The sequence below is a fragment of the Mus musculus genome, chromosome 10 (genome assembly GCF_000001635.26).
Source record: "Mus musculus strain C57BL/6J chromosome 10, GRCm38.p6 C57BL/6J".
NCBI lineage: Eukaryota > Metazoa > Chordata > Mammalia > Rodentia > Muridae > Mus > Mus musculus.
In genome coordinates this window covers 66495866-66517414 of record NC_000076.6, presented here as the reverse complement: position 1 = coordinate 66517414, position 21549 = coordinate 66495866, and the positions used below count along the sequence as shown (strand labels likewise).

The 21549-nt window shown below is 41.1% G+C and overlaps 1 long non-coding RNA gene across 1 annotated transcript in view; it reads left to right on the top strand.

Annotated features, from left to right (window-relative positions):
• The first annotated feature begins 4902 nt into the window (after positions 1-4902).
• The window catches only part of Gm40677, a 219229-nt gene continuing 202582 nt past the window's right edge, over positions 4903-21549 (top strand). Inside the window, exon 1 of the long non-coding RNA XR_871771.1 lies at positions 4903-4973. This is a non-coding gene — a long non-coding RNA (predicted gene, 40677). The remainder of the gene's footprint in view (positions 4974-21549) is intronic.

Genomic DNA, 21549 nt, shown 5'->3' with positions numbered 1-21549 from the left:
CCACAAACATGAAACACCTTCAGAAGCTAGGAGAGAGTATTAGTATCCCTGAAACTGGATTATAGACTATCATGTGGATGCTGGGAACTAAACTCATATCCTCTGCAAAAGCCTTGAGTGTTCTTAACTAAGCTGTTACTCCAGTCTATCAAATTAATTCTTTAAATTGAACTTTATTTCATTTTCTTTTGTCTTACCTATATTTTTCTTCCACAAAACATCCAATGAGCCTCATAGGTTAAATTACTGAATAGTGCTTCAATACTGAATAATATTGGAGTTGAAGATCTACGAATCCTACCTAGATCTTGTTTCCTGTAGGGGATTTTTATCTTTTTTAAATTTATGTTTTAATTTTTGAGATAGTGTCTCACATGTCTCTGGCCATCCTCAAGTTACTATGTAGGTGAAGATGACCTCAAATTTAGTATCCCTCTGCCTCTACCTCCCACTTGATGGGGTTACAGACATGCACTCTGTAAGCATCTGTTTCCACTCTGTTTTATTTATTTATTGTGGTGGTGATCATAGGTAGTGTCTGGAGCATGATGGAAACACCCTCTAACCTTGTTTCTCATTCTGGAGTTCATTTTTACATCGTATTTTTGGAGCCAGGATATTTTGTATCCAGGCTGGCTTCGAATGTCCTTTTGTAGGGGAAGCTGGCCTTGAACTTTTTCTGATCAATTTCCTGAGTGCCAAGGTTATAGATGTGTGCTACAGATCCCAATTATGCTGGGTCTGGGCTCAAACCCAGGGTTTTGTGCGTAGTAACAACTAGCTATATCCACAGCATTCCCTGAAGAGGTCATTTAAAAGGCCCTGTGACACACCTAACACTTGGAGAAGAGCTGTTTGAAAGTGACATTATTTTAAAAGAATACCCAGACTTCATGTACCATTGCCTAGATTTTTTCTTTTTACAGTTAGCATAGAGCATTTGCATTTTGACTCCCTGACTGTCAGAGATCCCTGACCATGTTTTAGTGATGCAGGAACATTAACAGTTGGAACAAATTTTGCTTCTCGAGGGCTGGTCAAGTTCTCTGGAGACAGTGATTACCAAAAAGAGCCAAAGGCTGAATAGGAGTTAAAACCTGACATATTGAAACCAAAAGAAACTCCAGGCAGCAAATGTCAAGGAATTGACTGAGCTCTGAAGTTTGAGAATAAAGTGAATGGGAAGAGAACAGAACTTGCTGAAATCTCAAATCTCTCATCTTATATCAATCAAAGGATTCAGAATATTAGCAAATTCTCAAGTGATCACAGTGCACATTGGCTTCTTAAGTTGTGCACCATCCTGAATTCTCTCCCATGTTTGAAAAAATATAAATGAACTTTTTCCTGTTTATTCCTGGCATTGATCCTATTCTACATGGGATAAAGGCAGTGGGGCCGTTATGTTAGAGCTATAGGAGAATATAAGAGCTTACATTTTATTCTCCCCACCTCCACACACATAAACAGGGCCATTTGGGATATGACATCAGGTGGGTAGACACTTATTTAATTTAAACCCAGGCTAACTCGGGTATTTTATTACTGCTATGACATCAGTGCCCTGACAAAAATGATAAAAGATGGTTTTCCAGTTTTGTAACTTCATTAACTCAATGCCTAATTAATGAGATTGATACAGCTGGTAGCCTGCTTATATTATTAAGTATTAAACATACAAGTATCAAAATACTATGTAGCTTTGTAAATAATAACCTAGCTATTTTATTTTCTAAACTTTAAGCCTCTGAATATATTTTAAATATTAAGTCTCAGAAACTATTTCAATATGGTAGCTTTTCCCTATTCTTTTCTTCATTGGCGCTGGCAAGATTTCCAGCAGTCTCAGAAGGCTAATCAACTTTCTCCACATGAGTGAACTTAATCTTTTTACATTTTAAACTTGTTCTATTCTCGGGAAATCTGTGTTTCCAATCTATCTCATATTTGAACCTGTGTGGAAACTCCAACCTTGCTACAGCATAGAAAGTTTTTCTGAAGGTGAATTGTATGAATTCATTTGAGAACTTTAAAAAGATGTTATTTTGACGCATTCTTTTCCTAATTCCTTCAGCAGTATTTATTAAACACATATTATAGTATTTTCTACTGACTCTGTTCTAAGTATAATGCAGTCTTAAACAATACCCCTAAATGCAAACATGTAATTTTTTCTGAGGATCTCTTCTCAACCAGGACGAGATGGCTTGTGTTACTATAACAAAGAAACCCGAGACTAGGTTAATTTATAGAGAACAGCATTGTAATTTTTCCATTTATGAAGGATGGAAAGTTCAAGATAAGGACATTAGCACATTAGGTGAAGACCTGCTTTTATTGATGGTACTCTCAAAGTATCCTTGTATGGCAGAGAGGACACAAATCAAAGGTGGCAAACACTGTGCCTCCACATAGCAAGGGTTTGGCAGAGTGAGTGGTGGGACTAGGAAGATGGCCAGAGGCTAAGAGCACTTGTTACACAATTGTTAGGACTGGACTAGAACTTGAATTCTAGCTCCCATGATGGCCTTCTTCTGGCCTTCTAGTGCACACACACACAGATACACAGAAGCATACATAAATGCACAAGCACAAACCAGACACAGACAGACAGACAGACAGACACAGACACAGAAAAACACACACACACACACACACACCATGAGAGAGAGAGAGAGAGAGAGAGAGAGAGAGAGAGAGAGAGAGAGAGAGAGAATGAAACAGTTTACAGGAAAAAAATAAAAAAGAGGAAAGACACCACACACTGGATCCCTCCTGCCTGTTACACTCACGAAGCTCTACCTAATCATTTCCCCAAAGGTTACACCTTTTACTATGTACACAGTGGGGGTTTAGTTTCAGAATCTGGGATGGTAACCGTTACAATGTGGAACTGGTCTGCCGATTAAGTATCAACACATACATTTTGGGTTGTCATTCAGACTATAAAACCAACTATGCCATGTTGTGTTTTGATTAGCACAGGAGAGTGTTTAAGACTCTAGACTAAATACACTAACTACTGTTCTGTGTTGTCTGTAAACTCTCTTTATTCTTGTGTCTAAATATGTTTGGTCATTCTACTGGCCAGGAGAACACAGCTACTAGAATTTGGTGTTGGTTTACTTGGGCCTGGTTTATTCTGTCTGTTTCTGGAGCCTGTGTACCAAGTGGTTCTCTCTGTTTTCACAGTGTCAGTCTATACCCAAGTTCTAAGTCTACTGCAGTATCTGGGCCCACTTGATTTTCATCTTTCAGTCTTGTGGGTTTTCAGTATTGTGGTTTGAGTGGGAAATGTCCTCCATAGATCCATGTGTTTGAACACTTGATATCAGCTGACTGAGCTATTTGAGAAAGCTGTAGAACCTTTAGAGTGTGAAGCCTTATTGGAGGATGTGGGTAACAGGGGTGGGCCTTGAGGTTTTTTAGCCCAGCCCCACTTCTTATCATTCTCTGCTTGTTGGCTGTGGATGGAATGTGAGCAGTGGCCTCCTCCTGTTGCTATTGTTCCTCCCCTATGGCGATGAGCTTTATCCCCTTGAACTGGAAGCCAAAGTAGACATCTCCTCTTTCAAGTTGCTTCTTGTCATGTATTTTGTCATAGGATCCAGAAGAGCAATTAATATACTTGGGTCCTATCTATTTTCTTGGTCTTTGCTGTGGACTCATAGGATTTTGCCAAGCTCCTGTGTATTGTGAAAATTTAACCTTCAGATGTTTTTTTTCTGCTCTATTTTATTATGGAAAAAATTTTAACCATCCAAAAAAGTTAAGAGTATTTTAGACTAAATATCCATGCATTTCTCCATTTAGATTCTATAATTAACATTTTATCACACTTGCTTTGCCAACTGCCTAGTCATTTCTCACAGGCAGGATATCAGTTCACACAATCCTGTCTATGTCCAAGGGCTTATAAGTGGTGACTAGGATCCATAGCATGGGGGCTTTATGAAGTGGGATGTAATCATGTGCTACCCATTTAGTAATTTTATAATTTCATGAGGGCCATTAAAAAGGACAGGGATGGAGAAGATGTGACAAAGGGAGTAGAGTCAGAGGACAGGGGTTATGTCATAACTTGTAAGCTGGAGGAAAGTGTCAGAAGCACACAAATGCATTCAGCTTGCAGAAGCAGGAGTGACTATGGAACATGGTTTCCCTCAGAGCTTCTAGAAGGATGATTCTTAACCTGTGTGTCAAGATCCCTTTGGGGGTGTTGAACAACCTTCTCATAGGATCACCTAAGAATATCAGAAAACACAGATATTTATATAACTAATAGCAGTAATAAAAGTTGCAGTTATGGTGTAGCACCAAAATAATTTTGTAGTTTGGGAGGTCACCATAACATGGGGAACTATTTTAAAGAGTGACTGCATTAGAAAGATTGAGAACCATTGTTCTAGAAGGAATATGGTTTCCCACTCTACTTATACCATAAAGAAGTTCATTTTGGGTTGCTCATCTCTACAATAGTTAACTAAGAACCTCATGTTGCTCAGAACCACCGAATGTGTGGCCATTTCTCAGAGCAGCAACAAGAGATCAGCACACCCTGTGTGTCTCAGTTCATCTTAATTTTTAATACACTTGAAAACAAGTTGCAGACACCTATGCACTAGTACCTTAGTGGGCCTGCCTTCAGTGGTTTGAGTATCTGTTGATCATTTTTATTCTTTTGACATAGAATTAAGTTTATAATCTTAGGGATGGGAATATAACCATCTGCCCTGATCAAGTTGTCAGCTTGACAGGATCCAGAATTAGCCTCGGTGACTTATCCTCAGGGCATGTCTGTGAGAGATTTTCTAGATAAGGTTAATGAGGTTGGAAGACTCAGCCTGTATGTGGAGAAAGTGAGCTGAAAACCAGCATTCATCTTTCTCCATTTCTTGATTGCAGATACACTATGACCAGATGCCTCATGCTCCTGCATCCATGATGGCCATGATGTGTGATACGCTCAAACTGTGAGTCAAAGTAAGACCTTCATTCTCTAAGTTGTTTTTGTTGGACTTTTTATTGACAGCAACAAGAAGAGTGATAAACATCTCTCTAAGAAGTTCCTTCGTTCACCCTTTTCCCAGGTAACCATCATCACAGGCAATCATCATCACAGTAACCATCATCATCACAGTAACCATCATCACTACAGTAACCATCATCATCACAGGTGACCATCATCACAGATCACAGTAACCATCATCATCACAGTAACCATCATCATAATAACTACCATCATCACAGTAACCATCATCACCACAGTAACCATCATCACCACAGTAACCACCATCATCACAGTAACCATCATCATCACAGTAACCATCATCAGAGTAACCATCATCATCACAGTAACCATCACCACAGTAACCATCACCACAGTAACCATCATCATCACAGTAACCATCACCACAGTAACCACCATCATCACAGTAACCATCATCATCACAGCAACCATCATCACAGTAATCATCATCATCACAGTAACCATCACCACAGTAACCATCACCACAGTAACCATCATCATCACAGTAACCATCACCACAGTAACCATCACCACAGTAACCATCATCATCACAGTAACCATCATCACCACAGTAACCATCATCACCACAGTAACCATCATCATCACAGTAACCATCATCATCACAGTAACCATCACCACAGTAACCATCATCACAGTAACCATCATCATCACAGTAACCATCATCATCACAGTAACCATCACCACAGTAACCATCACCACAGTAACCATCATCACAGTAACCATCATCACCACAGTAACCATCATCATCACAGTAACCATCATCATCACAGTAACCATCACCACAGTAACCATCACCACAGTAACCATCATCACCACAGTAACCATCATCATCACAGTAACCATCACCACAATAACCGTCATCACCACAGTAGCCATCATCACCACTGTAACCATCATCACCACAGTAGCCATCATCACCACAGGAGCCATCATCACCACAGTAGCCATCATCACCACAGGAACCATCATCACCACAGTAGCCATCATCACCACAGTAACCATCACCACAGTCACCATCATCACCACAGTAACCACCATCAATTTCCCTCTGTTTGTAATTTCATGTCAATTGAAATGTGGTATGTATATTATTCCTGTGTGTAAATTTTCTCCCTTTTAGAACAATGTTTTTCAAAATTGTTCATATTTTTGTATAAATCAGTGGTTTATTCTTTTTGATGGCAAGTAGTATTCTATTTTATGAACATTATGATTTTATTGACCCATTCTCTGCTTGATTGGTACCTTAGACTGCTTGATAGGGTTAGTTATGAAGAAAGATGACATGGACATTCTGGCACAGGACTTTTTTATTTTTATTTGTTTAATTTTTTTTTTACAAACATTTGTTCTCATGTTTTTGGATAAATTCCTAGAAAGAGGATTTCTAAGAAACAGTTAAATCTTGTTAACAAACTACCAGAATTTTATACTCACATCTTCCCCTAGCATTCAATTTTGTCTGGCATCTTCCTCCTCCACCTCCTTTTTTCAGTTTAAAAATTTTTTTTTTTGAGAAAAATTCTCCTTATTCTCCTTATGTAGTTTAGGAGGCTAGACTCAAGAACTATGTTATTGCTGTGTGAGGTGTGGAGCAGGGGTACCCCACATAGACCTTAATTTCTGTCTCCTTTGTAACCAATTATGTTTGTTAGCCGTTGGCTACTAAGTAGCTCAGCTTTTTGTAAATCAACAAATTTTGCTCATCAGGAAACTTAAATGGCCCTTTTACTTTGATGCTAAGAAAGAGTTCTGCTGCCATGAAGAGTTTTGACAAAGGGGAGTTTCAGGGAACTCAGGCCTCAGCTACTAGCTCAGAATTTTCTTTCTCTCTTCTCTTCTCTTCTCTTCTCTTCTCCTCTCCTCTCCTCTCCTCTCCTCCCCTCCCCTCCCCTCCCCTCCCCTCCCCTCCCCTCCCCTCCCCTCCCCTCCCCTCCCCTCCCCTCCCCTCCCCTCCCCTCCCCTCCCCTCCTCTCCTCTCCTCTTCTCTTCTCCTCTTCTCTCCTCTTCTCTTCTCCTCTTCTCTCTCTTTCTTTCTTTTTCTGATACAGGGTTTCTCTGTATATCCCTGGTTGCCCTGTAACTCTGTAAACGAGGCTGGCTTCGAACTCAGAAATCCACCTGCTTTTGCCTCCCAAGTGCTGGAATTAAAGGCATGCGCCACCACTGCCTGGCTCTCAGAATTTTCTTGCGGTTCAAATTCTCCTCAAGGCTCACAGCTCCTTGAAAGGAGCAAATGAGCTCCTGGCAGCCAAGGGAGTTGTGATTTTAACCATACTAAGATGAGAACTAAGTTTTTTCCTTTCCTTTGAAAATACCTCAGCCATGTACTATCACTTCCTTCTTTTGATTTGGGAACCACTTTAGCTCTCCTAAGTGGAGAAAGATAGGAAAACAGTCAACATAAGAAAACAACAGATATTGAAAACGTTTTCAGAGGGAATCCTGTCAGAAGAGCTCAATGGGAAAATATGAAGAGCTGTTCTGTAGAGGTTGATGTGTTGTTGAGACAGGAGGTGTCTGTGTCTTTATCAAAATCTTCTGCTACCTCGAATTTGGAAGGAATCTACCGGTTTTAGATGCCAACCATTTAACCGAGACTTCTTACAAATGGGGGCATGATTTTGTTGTATCACCACCACCACCAGACATGCGGCTTCCTTCTTCCCTTTGAACCTAGACTTGTTGTGACCCTTCAGTGCTACAGAAATGTAGCTCTAGGCAAAGCTTTACAGCACAAAGTGTTCATGAACTGATTCTCACTCCTGCCAGAGTGAAGAAAAATCTGTTTTTTTTTTCTTTCCAGAATAAAAGAAATGTATCTATGTCTACCTCCCTGGAGGGAGAATAATGCATTAGAAAAAATAGAGATGATATTTCCTCCCTCCTTTTCGGAGCCTCTCCTTTTTACCTCTTGTCTCAGCCTCTCTTTGAACTCAACAAGGCCTTTCCCTTAAGCACCACTTTCCTGCATCATAAAGCTACCCTCCAACTTCCGTGCCTAAGGAAATGTATTTCACATTTAAAAGTATTAGGAGAACCAATCTTGTGATCTTTACCAAAACCCTTAAAGATAAATGAAGTGTGCATACCAGAGGTATCATCCCTGTGATTTCAAATCCTTGGATCCCACTGCTCAGCGTGGAAGCCTACTGGTCTCACCTCTCGGGTAGCGATTCAAAAGTGATGCATGTAACTCTAAGAACTTGGTGCAGTGCTGGCTGCTGCTACCATTTAGCTTGTGAAATAAATTTCCTATTTTTAGAATCTTCTGTCACATTCAGAGAAAATCTCCTCTCAGCTAAAAACTTCTGACTTTTGATCAATAGCGCATTTCTTAACCTTTCAGTCTTGACTTTTTCCTGCATTGCGCATACTTAATTGGGTTGGGCTTATGTATTTGTGTGTGAGGTTGGGGTTGGGGGCAGCTGGAAAGATAGATAGATGCTTTTTCTCTCAATTATTTTCAGGCTATTAAAGTTGACTGAGGGAACCATTTAAAAATTTCAAGAGGGGAAACCCATTAAAAATAGTGACCTTGTGCTTAAACCATAGGATTAAAATTTTAAAGTTGGCTGCTGAGTATCAGTCTTTAATATCTTTCTTACATTCTGGGAGCCTTCTGCCAGACTAATGCATTGCATAGGAATCTGTTTTATTTTATTTTTATTTTTATTTTTTTCTGGAATAAAATGCCCAAATGAGGCCAAATCTGAGATATCAAAAGGAAAAACATCTGGGAATTCAATATTTTGGTTGTAAACTGACAATCACAAACTAACATTTCATAAATTTTATACAGATGTGTGTATGTAAAATGACAGATAAAATATGAATGAGTTCCTGAACTTAAAAATGCATGCATTCAGGCAATAGGTTGTATTATGCTTTGTATTATATTATCTTCAATATATAAATCAGATGTTATGTATTCTTTGATGTTGTTCCAGTTTCAACTATTTTATTTAGCTGTCCCAGTAGGTAAAGTACTATTTATTAGAAGATGACATAGGCAGTCTATATTGTTGATTGAAAGTTATGGGAAAAATGAAGGTAGGGCTAAGGAAGAATAATTTTTTTCCCTAGCTTCCAGTTGTAAGAACAAATCTAATGTGTCAGTTGGGGAGCTGTGATTCCCCAATAGAGGTGCAATGGCTTCTAGCCATTGCAATACTAAATTATTATCTGATTGGCAGAATTAATTTAGAGTGAAAAACTATTTATAAACTCATGCTCACAACTAAGGAAGACATGGTTTTTCTATAAATCTATTTGCTTTCTGGCTTTTGAGTTGATATTCTCCAAAATGGTAGAGATTTAATTTCTATTGGTAGAGATTCTTATCCCCTTTTCTTCTCCTGGGAACAGAGTCTGGGTCCTATTCATTTGAGGGCAGACTAACATCTAATATCTCATGGATTAACACGCTGGCTTCTTTTCTCTCATACTTTCAGAACTATCTAGCCTTTGAGATGGAAGGCTTTGTTCATTTTGGTCTTATAGTCTCCCTAATGGCTTGTCTTGGCAGGGATTTAGAGTATAGAGGGTTGGAGTTGAAAGCCAAGAAGATTGTTGCCCTCTACTAATTGCCCCATCAGCTTGTCCACTGAGGTGGTGACTGCAGAATGCCCACTTTGCTGAGTGTGAGTGAGGGGTACTACACAATGTTGCAGACAATTTCATTGGTTAACATTCCAAAGTATCATTTATGTAGAGACAGTCAGTGGGTTGCATAAGAGGTAGGATGGAGAGGTTGCTACAGGGAGGGCGGGTGTCTGGGTCTGCTGTAGATAGAACGCACAGAACACAGACAACTGGCCCTGTATGAATGACTATTCTCCTGGACCCTCAGCAATGATATCATCATTTTAGGGAGCGATGTTGCATCCTCTTTGAACCTGTAGCCATGAACTATTTCAAGCATAGAATAAACTTCTCTTCTAATTCCATTTTTGCCCTCAGCGGCCTTCAGACCCTTTCTCTCTCCACATTTCTCACATTTGGTGGGAATGACTGCCTCAGAGTCATGTGGCTGTTTCTCCCACTTGATGAATGTGTTTTTCATTTCAGACAGATGCTTCTGCTTTCTGCTTCCTGTGTATCATCACCATTCTTTAGCACCTATACATTTTGTATTCTGCATTTCCCTAATCAGCCCTTGATTCTCTTGACCTTGGGACTCTCTTGATTTCCTATAGAGTTTCTGGTAGTGAGAATGCTGCCTGGATGCTTCACCAGTTCCTTATGCAAGTAAAGACAAGTTTAGGAACTTTTAAAAAGGAGGCGATGGTATGCTGTGGATGTGTGTGTGTTTTATGTATATATCAATCAATCAGTGGGTAGACTACTTACATAACGTAAGTGAAGCCTTGGGTTTGGCACCCAGCATTGCATAAACCAAATGTGGTGGTACAGTACATTCCTATAATTCTAGTATTTGAGAGGTAGAGGCAGGAGGATCAGAAATCTAAGTGTGTCTTCAGCTATAATACATGATGAGTTTGAAGCCAGTCTGGGGTACATGAGACACTGTCTCAAAAGCCAAAATAAATAAATAAATAAAAAGTTTTCTTAAGTCTATATTGTGTGTATTACTTAAAGTTCTTAAGATAATCTTTACCAGAATTAACTCTCATCTCCTCTCTGAGAGCTTCATCCCCTGTGACCATTCTTCTAAACCTTCTAGAAATTTCTAGACACCTCCCTAAGACTCTATAAATTATCCAGTCGATTACAACATGGTGTGTCCAAGTTGTGTGCTAGATATACATTGTTCAACTCTAGGAGTAGAACACAAAGCTACTCTTTATGCTAACTAAGCACTTGGTTACCCTAATTAATTTGCTTCTCACAAAAACCTGTTATGAGTCAAATTGTATCTCTGCGGAAAAGATAACGAAGTCCTTCCTAATCCTCAGCTCCACAGAATATGACCTCATTTGGAAATAGAGTCACTTTTAGAGCTAATTGAGTAATATTTGCTCATTAGAACGGGTGCTGGTCCAGTACAACAGGATTATTTCTAAAAATGGAACCTAGACAGAGGGACAGATATATGCAGAAAGAAGATGGAGTGAAGAGACTCACAGGAAGAGTGCCAGCCGAAGACAAAGGCAGAGACTGGACTGACATAACAGATTTACAAGCCAAAGAGTGCTAGTTAGAAGGGGAGGTATGGGGATGGCTCAGACACAGAACCTTCATGAGGGAGTGGTCCCATGGTTGATGTTGCACTTCTAGCCCGTGGAACCATGAGCCAAGACATCTCTGTTGTTGAAGCATGGTGTTTGGCTCTGTGCTTTTTCAGTCTTCAGAAATGCATAGCTTTTGTGAAGGATCTACTATTGCTACTTCCATTTGAAGATGGGGAGACTGAAACACAGAGTAGTGAGGTCTTCAGGAAGTGAAAAGATTATGAAAGGGTCTCAAAAGGAATGACTCTTAACTAGAAAAGATAAAATTCAAGGGAGGAAAATGGGTGAGAACACAAGTCCCTACTGGCTGACACAGGAAAGAGACTGAGCATGTGTCTCCTTTGTTGGTAATCAGGCATGCCCACCACCTGCCTCCAGGGACCCAGCAACAACAAAGGTCATCACTAGCTGCCAAGATATGACCCATTCCCACTGTTGCCAGGAGTTTCATATCCTCCCTCTATACATCCCCTTTGTCTTAGTTAGTGTTTCATTGCTGTGAACAGACACCACGAGCAAGGCAAATCTTCTAAGGACAACATTTAATTGGGTCTGGCTTACAGGTTCAGAGGCTCAGTCCATTATCATCAAGACAGGAAGCATGGCAGCATGCAGGCAGGCACGGTGCAGGCAGAGCTGACAGTTCTATACCTTCATATGAAGGCTACTAGTGGAAGACTGGCTTCCAGGCAGTTAGGATGAGGGTCTTATAGCCCATACCCACAGTGACACACCTATTCCAACAAGGCCACACCCACTCCAATAAAGCCATGCCCACTCAAACAGGGCCACAGCTTCTAATAATGCCACTCCCTTGGCTGAGCATATACAAACCATCACACCCTTATAAAAGGTGAATTCCTTCTCTTCCTGTTCTCTTATTTTCCTTCCACCTTCACCCTGAGCCAGCTTCTATATACCCCCTCCCCAATAAACCTACATGTGAGATCTGTTGTATGGGGTGACTTTATGGTATCTGTCACTCAGATCATAACATCATTAAGAGCACCTTCACAAATACATGACCCCATTACAGCTGCAGCCAATGGCACAAGGGGCACTGAAGAGTCATGGCCACCAGTGTTTATATTTGTTCTACACAGTCCCTCTAGCAACACCTGTTTAATTCTTGGGTGAGAGAACTATAATTTAAACCTGAAAAAATGTGCTTCACTAAAAATACTGCCAAAGCTGGGACTTGGGGGAATCCTCAGTTATAGAGGTGTCCAATGGAGAGTGACAAGTCAGGAACAAGCTTCTCTGTCATCTGTGACTCAGGATGGAGGAAGATGCTTCTGTGCTGTATCCTCACCTACTGGCTGAAGAAATAGGTTGGTCATGTGTCATACATGCACATGTGTATACACACACACACCAGGCTGCCTGTCCTGTGAATGACGGGCAAGAGAATGACAGACAAGAAGAACTAGTTATCTGTGATAAAGAACTTTTGAGTGGGATTTCAGACCAGTTATATAAATTACAGGTGCACGATGTTCTGGATGGTCCTGGGGATGATCTACAGTAGCTACGTTTTCTCTTCTCAATGACTTTCCTAAGTATATAGTAAGTAAGCAGATCGGGAGATATCATCAAATAGGGCACTCAAAATGTCAGTCAGAGGCAACTACAGTAGCCCAACTGAGAACAACAACAACAAAAAAGTAACATCATCAAATCAGGGGCTTATAAATGTCCAGCAGATACCAACTGGGGAAACTGAGGCAGTCAGCCAGAGTTCCCCATTGAGAGTGGTCTGCAGGGAGAATCTTCGTCCTCTCTGTGAATCAGGCTCCAATTTCCCATTCCTATACTAGGCACTATTAGATAATGGGAGAAACAATAGTGTTCTCTGAAGGAGACAAGAGGTCTCTCCTCAGAGGATGTTTTGAGACAAAAATGTTTCAGTCTGAAATGGGGAGGAGGCAATATTTTCCATGTTTCCAGAGCCAGCTTTCAATGGGCTCAAATGATACATGGTAATTTACCAATAGAATAGGTATTACATGTGCTCACAGATTCATATGAAAAAGTAGCCAAACTAGCCCTGCTAGATACTGAGGGACTAAGAGGACCATGTGAATTTCTTTGATAATTTGTGGAGATAATTACTGTTTACCTCCTAGTAACATCAGTGGCTCTCAGAAATAGCTCCAGATCAATAATAAAACTCCTTTGAGATGTTAAATTCATCAATTGGAATTTTATGAAATCATCTTCTTCTTCTTCTTCTTCTTCTTCTTCTTCTTCTTCTTCTTCTTCTTCTTCTTCTTCTTCTTCTTCTTCTTCTTCTTCTTCCTCCCCCTCCTCCCCCTCCTCCTCTTCTTCTCCTCCTCCTCCTCCCCCTCCCAACTACTCCTCCTCCTCTCCTCCTTCTCCTCTTTTTTCTGCATTTTCTTTCCATTAACTATACTTCTTTTTTCTTTAAGAATATCTTGAATATTAGTTATACAGCACAGGAGAAGTACTTAGATTAGGCTTGAAGACACAATATTAAATGGAACAAGAAGAGAGTGGAAACAAACTCAGGACTTACATGCTCAGATTCATTCTTGCCGTTTTTCCTCAGTTAGCACTTATTCCACAGAGCGAGAGCCTCCCCCCCCCGCCCCCCCCCCCAGCCTCATTCATCTGTATTTGGCCGTGGTAATCATGGTTACTAAGGCATTCTGTCAGTTCAGGAACCTCTACCCATGTTACTGGGTATCACTATCACCTACCAGTCTAGGAGCAGGTGACCACTGGCCTGCCATTGTTGACATAACAAACCCATGATGCACAGGGAAGAGGTCGGCGAGTGTGACAAACTGCAATAGTTCGGGAATGCATACTGCAGCCTTCAGTATCTACAACAATATGCTGTGAATATTATTTCTCTGTTTGTTAGGAAGGGTTTGAGCATCCCTCATCCCTAGCTGGCTTTCAAGGTTGGTGAATTTTGTAGAATTCTTTGCCAAGAAGCTGCTGTGAGATGAATAAATTTATGTGAAAATGAATTCAGCCATCTAGTTACTGAACAAGTTATTTTTTATTGGATGTACAGATGGAAGAGTAAGGAAAGGCAAACATAGATGGTAAACAATAACCCAATGAAGAGAACTGGCTTTCCAACCTTTGGACTAGGGGGCATAGTGACTTATTTTTTAAACACGAATTTTCAAAAGCCAAAAGGGGTGGACGATAGGACATCGACTTTACTGAGAGAAGAAAGAAGTACAGAATAAATCTACAAGGAGAAAGGATTAGCTATGTGGGCATAATTAAACAGGAATAACGGTCTGTATTTCTTGCTGAGGTTTGGGGTACTTAGGATGCTGTAAGCAGTGATTCAAACAGAAGAATGTTCAAGGCAGGTTTGATGGAACCTTTTTTGTATTATATTAATTACCTCCTCCAAAGTAACCAGCTGCAACAGAACCAAGTCTTTTCAAAAGACTGCAGGTTTCAAGGAAAAGAAGTAATTGTATCTTGGGTGGTCCACAAAGCAAAGTCTAAAGACACCACCTGGTGCTGTGGCCATATCCTGATCTATCTCATTTACCCCCCGCCCCCAAACCCAAAGTGGAGTCCAGTGTTCTCGGATGATAAATTCAATATGTCAAAATAGAAATTGCATTCCATCTACTTTACGGGACACAATTTGGTTCTTGTAAGAGTTTTCCTGAGAATCCTATTGATTTCAAAGTTAAGAATTATCTTTGAGACTTTGTGAACCACCTAGCTGCTTCCTGTTCCTGGTTTTTTATCCCTGGGATCTATTCGGCCACAGGGCTTTTACATTTTTCTATCTGTATTCATCAGTGTGAAATATGGCCCCTTTTTTATCCTACACACACACACACACACACACACACACACACACACACACACCTGGCTTATGAACAAGGTACACTTTAACAACTCTGTGGTGGTGTCAGGAGGGTGGTGTTTGTGTGGCAGAAAGGAGTCACTTTCAAGTACTCCTTGGACAGCCACCCAGTTTGGAGATGCTTCTGAGTGTCTCAACACTTCCATTTCTCCTGGATCCACTTACTCAACACCCACTTTTTTCTCATTTGCTCCAAGCCTTGAAAGCTCACATTCTAGAGCAGCCACAAGCTTTATCCCCTTTATCCTCCACCTCTGGCTGCTGCCTAAGAAAGGGTCTCACCTGACTTAGCCCTGGCCAGCGTTGAGAGGCAGGATGAGATGGAAAAAATGGAAAGAATGGCTCATTGTATATCATTATCTAGATCAATGTTCAGCATTTGGATAAATTGCTAGCATTTATTGCTACCTTTCAACTTTCCAAGTAACCACTATTACATTAGATGGATTTTTATATGATGGGTGCTCTTTGTAGCCAGGTAAACTCATCAGAAATATCACGCCTCCTTACCAATGAGCAACTTGATGAAGCTAACAAAAGGAAGGTAAAAAGAGACATTGTGCCCTGCTCTTCCGAGTTGGTTGTGGGTCTAGTGAAATGGGAATTATTCAAGTACTGAATGAAGGGTTATACTAAGCTAATTTGTAGCCCATTGGATAGTAACAGGTTAAGTCCTACAGGGCTTTTAACAGCTATTTGCTCATTTTTCTCCATGCAAAACTTGAATGTCTGTGGGTTCTCAGCCAGATGAAAAATGATAGAGCACTGCCCATACCCTAGACAGTCCGCAGAGAGCACAGTGGGAATGTGGCCGCTCTCTACCCAAATCAAGCTTGGGCCTACTCAATCCCATAGAGACAAAGGCAGCATCATGGTAAAGTGGGTTTAGGCTTCTGCTTCCCCATGGGAGAACTGGCTTCTCAGAAATCATAAGACCAGCAGTCTACTAATCTAGTGGATAGCTTAGAGGGTCTTTGTCCCCTCAGGGAATATCTCCTCCCTTGTCCTTTTCCTCCCCTACGCCCCCCCCCCCACTTGAGCTATATAATTAGGCCTCTTATTTCAATAAAAAGGCTATCTTCCTACACAATCTCCTAGGTCATTTATACTGCCCCTTACCCCAGACCTTGCTTCCCAGCTCCTCTGCACTCTTGAGACTGCTTGTTGGCCCACAAGGGCTGATAGGGGCAAGGACACACAAATGTCAATCTCTGGCCAAGCCTTCAGTCTTTCAGTGCTGCTGAAAGAAAATTGGCAGTTGTCACGGCCCTCCGGTTTTCCACCCTCCCAGGTATTGGGATGTTCCAGTTCTAAGAACAACTGCAAGATGTACATTCCCATTTGAATCAACTGCATCCACACTTGCAGCCAATCAATCAGCCAGAAAATCAATACCTGATTCTGTTATATTCTCTCTCTGTCTCTCTGTCTCTCTGTCTCTCTGTCTCTGTCTGTCTGTCTGTCTGTCTGTCTGTCTCTCTCTCTCTCTCTCTCTCTCTGTCTCAATTTAGACACACCCCTTTCACTTTGACCCATTCTCCCATACACTATTTCCCAATCACATAACATCAAGGTATGGACATCTCTGTTTTGTATTTTCTTCTATGAGCCTCAACGCAGCTCCTCTACCTTGCTGTGTCAGGGCAGATAGTGGTCTGAGCTGGAGCTTGCAAATAAATCTTCTTGTGTTTGCATCAGATCCTGAGTCCTTGGTGGTCTTCTTGGCGTCCCAAGAATCAGGCATAAAACTGCTATTCTTTCCTTTCTAAGGGAAGAAAGAGCAGAAACTTACTGAGATGATTGTTAACCTAGATCACTATTTTTAGGTGATTGACTCCAAATTAAAAAGCAAACACAATAACAACAAAAATCAACAAACAAAAATTTCACGGAACTTTCTGTCTGAAACCTGTCAAATATCACCATGTAGTCCAGGCTAGAACATCCATAATGTACCACCGAGCATCATCCTCTTGGTGGTAGATTTCATTTTAAGATTTTCTAATCTTTTCCATCAGAAGCCACCAGGACTTCGGTACTGGTGTAGGGTAACAGGCCAGTGGAAATTCATCCTGCCCCTGCCTTGACCCTGAGCTCCTGAGGTTTGGAAATCCCTGCCCCTCTGACTTAATATTAAGAGTCAAACAATGGTTCCTATGTTGGGTACTTTTCCATTCACTGGGTGTGCTCCAAAGACTGTATAAAAGCCCACCCCTCTACTGTCTCTCTTCCTGTTCAGAGGTGGCCACCATTCTATATCTTTTCCCCAGTAAAACCCCTGTGTTTGTTTTATTAGGTGGTGTGACTTTGTGGTATTCCTCAGGTCTGTTTGGCCAAGATGCCCTTGTAATGGAAAAACCCTTACAACTGGGTCTATTTTACATGGGACTTCTCTTTTGCATAACAGAACAAAACTCCATTCAATGCAGAGACGGCTCTTGAATCTGGAAGCCTTTGAACTTCTGTTAGCATTGAAGAATGAGATGTTGAGAAACTGCTTGAACTTGTGGGTGTGCCAGTAATTTACCAACAGATTCAGCTGTTAACATTATCAGCACTGGGTCTCTTTATTATTCGTGGGTATTCCTAGATCTGTTATCAATAGTGCTTCTGCTTGGGCCAGATCCATCCCTGGAGAGGTATGTCTAATTTCATGAGTAGGCACTTAATATTTCAGGACCTAAACTTCAAGTGGGTACCCTGAATTGGTCAGGGGACTCAAGATTTCATGTGACCTGTCCAGCAGGTTCAGTTATTCGAGGGTCTCGAGGGGACCTTCTCCTAAGAACCAATTGGGGGGATAGAGAGAGATGAGGACTAAGTGCAAGAACAACATGGAAACACACTGAGTGGCATCAAGGTCCCAATGTATTCAGCAAGGCTCAAGGCTTAAATGCACAAGCAAAAGGGGAAGTACTTCTCAGCAGGAGGAATGGGGCAGCAGAAATGCACCTCAGCAGGAGGGATGGAGCAGTGAAAAAAGAGGAAGTACTTCTCAGCAGGAGGGATGGGGCAGCGGAAATTTTTCTTTTGGCAACTACACGGGGAAGCAGGGTATATCTTGAGGTCAGGACATCCTGCACTGACTTAGGGCTGGAACAATCTGTGGTTGTTCTCGGAGCGGTGCGATGGTGGCCCACTTTTGACCCCCTTTTATTCTGGGGGGGGGGGAGAGGCCCAATTCAGAGATCAGGGCAATAGTGTTGCCTTAATAGCTCCCAACATCCATGCACAGAGATACATACTTATATTGGCTGGTTTGTGTGTCAACTTGACATAAGCTAGAGGAAGGAGCCTATGTTGAGAAAATGTCCCCATGAGATCCAGCCGTAAGGCATTTTCTCAATAGTGATCAATGGGGGAGGGTGCAGCCCGTTGTGGGTGATGCAATGGGGCTGGTGGTCCTGGGTTCTGTAAGAAGGCAGGCTGAGCAAGCCAGGGGAAGCAAGCCAGTAAATAGCACCCCTCCATGGCCCTGTATCAGCTCCTGCCCAGGTTCCAGCCCTGCTTGAGTTCCTGTCCTGACTTCCTACAATGATGAACTATGATCTTGAAGTATAAGCTGCTGAATAAACCCCTTCCTCCCCAACTTGCTTTTTGGTCCTGATGTTTTGTTGCAGCAATAGGAATGCTAAGACAATAATTCTCTTCACTTTCAATGTGAGGTAGACCGCTCTTAAGCAATGTTTCACTAATTGTAGTTTTAGCAGTCCATAGTAGTCTGAAGTGGAAATTTCTGGAAATAATTTTCTAACATATTGCATTTTTGGTGGCTTCTAGCTCAGTGTGATTGTGAGTCATGTCATTGTCCAGAGTACAAGGTACCTACCCATTTGCTACTTAGTTCTCATCAAGATTATGCCTTCAACTCTCAGAGCATCAAGACTTGTGTTCAGATAAGCCACTCTTTTATTTACTAATTGACCCAAGAAATAAAAATTGATGCTGACAATTTGAGTGTATGAAGGAAGTGCCACAAAGTTCCTTCTCAGAGCAAACAGGAAGAGGCTTTCTACTTGAGTTGGAAATAAGTCACCTTCAGTTTTAGCCCACGGAGGTCTTCGGGCTTATCTTCTGTGGGTAAGAAATGACACTGGAATTCTCCACTGCTGTCTCTGTCAAGTGTCATTTATTTTAGTTTTCCAGAGGTTCTGTGACTAGATTTACTTCCATTTTATCCCCTGTAGGAGTGAGAAGGTATCTGAGTGATTCTTTCATCTGAAACACTAGGAATCCATTGGCCATTTTGATTCAAACATATTTTAATTACAGGCCTAGGGAGACTCTGGTTCGGTTTTCAGCATTCACATGGCAGTTTATAACCATCTGTCATTCTAGGTTCAGAAGACCCCATGCCTCTTCTGACCTCCACAGGTAACCAGCCATGCCTGTGGTACACATACTTGCAGGACAGACATTCACACACATAAAATAAGGAGAAACTCAATCTGTTATTATATTTAATCAATTACCAAGAGAGGAAGAGAGAAAGAGGGAGGAAGGGAGAGAGAGGAAATATAAATATATTTACCATGATGTGAGTGTGGAGGTATGCTGACAGCTTGGAGGAATCAGTTCTTCAGTCTCTGAAATTTCAGTGGCTGGGAGAGGAAAGTAATATACTTAGTTCTTTTATCAGTGTTTTCCAGAGAAACGTTACCAACATGCTACTTTACTTTACTTACTTCATTTACTTTACGGAATTGCATCCTGGGATTGTGAGGGGTCCTGAGAAGGCTGATGTCTAGAAGGCAGACCTGCAGGTAAGTCATTCATGCCAGGCTTACATGGTGGTTTTATGTCTGGATTCTACTTGTACTGGGGTAGTCAAAAAAAGCATTCCCCTGCAACCTAGAGGCTAAATTCCTTGCCTGGAAAAATCTTAGTCTTTGCTCTTAGAAAGACTTCTGATTGATGAGGTTGACTAATCCACAATAAGAAGTGTAACCTGCCTTACTCAAAGGCTGCTGATTAAAATGTTAATTACATCTAAATACCTCACTATGGCGTCTAGACTAAGTTTTAACTCAACAAATGGGCTTGTTAGTCAAGTCGGGTTGACATGTGCAATTGATTGGTGTAGTGGTTAATCTTACTAATGGGGATTTTTTTCAAATACTTCCTAAGATTTTTGTATTTTTCTTCTGAGTGTGTGTGTGTGTGTGTGTGAGAGAGAGAGAGAGAGAGAGAAAGAGAGAGAGAGAGACAGGGAGAGAGAGAGAGAGAGAGAGAGAGAGTAGGGAAGTAGGGAGGATGGAGAGATTAGGTAAGGGGAAAACATGGTTAAAATACATTGTACAATTTTTTTTTTTAAATAAAGAGGAAAGATTTTCACTAGGAAGAAAAAGAAAAAAACTAAAAACCAAAAAACCATTACAAGCTGTCCATGACATTTATTTTATTGTGTGTCCTTGGTCAGGGCATGTCTCTAGTGATGTTTTTAAATAATCAAATACTGTAAAGTGGAGAGAATAATGGTGACTACATGTGTGATTACTGAATATATTATATTCAAAGATTAAAAAACATTATGTAAAGTACTCTGAAAAGTCCCTGGGCCCAGAAAAGTACTATAAAGCAAGGTGATATAGTTTCTTATATAAATTCCAGAGAACATTGTTTATTAGTGTTCGTGGTGCCCAAGGGGAGCTCACCTGACTCTCAGACAGTGAGCTATAGTCTACCTCTGTATTAGGTTCTCTGGAGGAACAGAACTAATAGAGTATGTTATTACAGGGACTTTAGAATAGGTTTCATGGTAAGGTGGTAGTTCAACAATAGCCATCTGTATACTGGAAAAAGCCTGAAAATGCAGCAGTTTCCTTGCGCACAAAAATGAGCACCTCCTCAGTCCCAATCTGACCTTGATTAGGTTTAGAAAATGCTGAGAGTCACTGATCTACAGACCCTGCTGGAAGGTTAGAGTAACTGGGATGTGATGTTATAAAGAATAGTACTTTAGTATCAGCAGAGATTGTAACTGGGGTGTGGTATTATAAAGAATGGTACCTTAGTATCAGCAGTGATAGTAACTGGGATGTGATGCTATAAAGAATGATACTCTAGTATCATAGATAGATGCTCTCTGGGATGTGATGTTGTAAAGAATGGTACCCTAGTATCAGTAGGGATAGATGTCATCTGACCTACTTTTCTATTTCTGTGAAGAGACACCATGACCAAGGCAATGCATAAAAGAAAGCATTTGATTGCTTACAGTCTTAGAGGTATAGAAACTATGATCATGATGGGGTGCGGGTGCCATGGCATCAGGCAGACAGATAGGTGTGATGCTGGAGCAGAAAGTGAGAGCTTACATCTGATCCACAAGCTTGAAGCTGAGAGAGAGAGATAGACAAAGATAGACAGATCCCCCTCCCCATACATACATACAGGGAGAGAGAGAGAGAGAGAGAGAGAGAGAGAGAGAGAGAGAG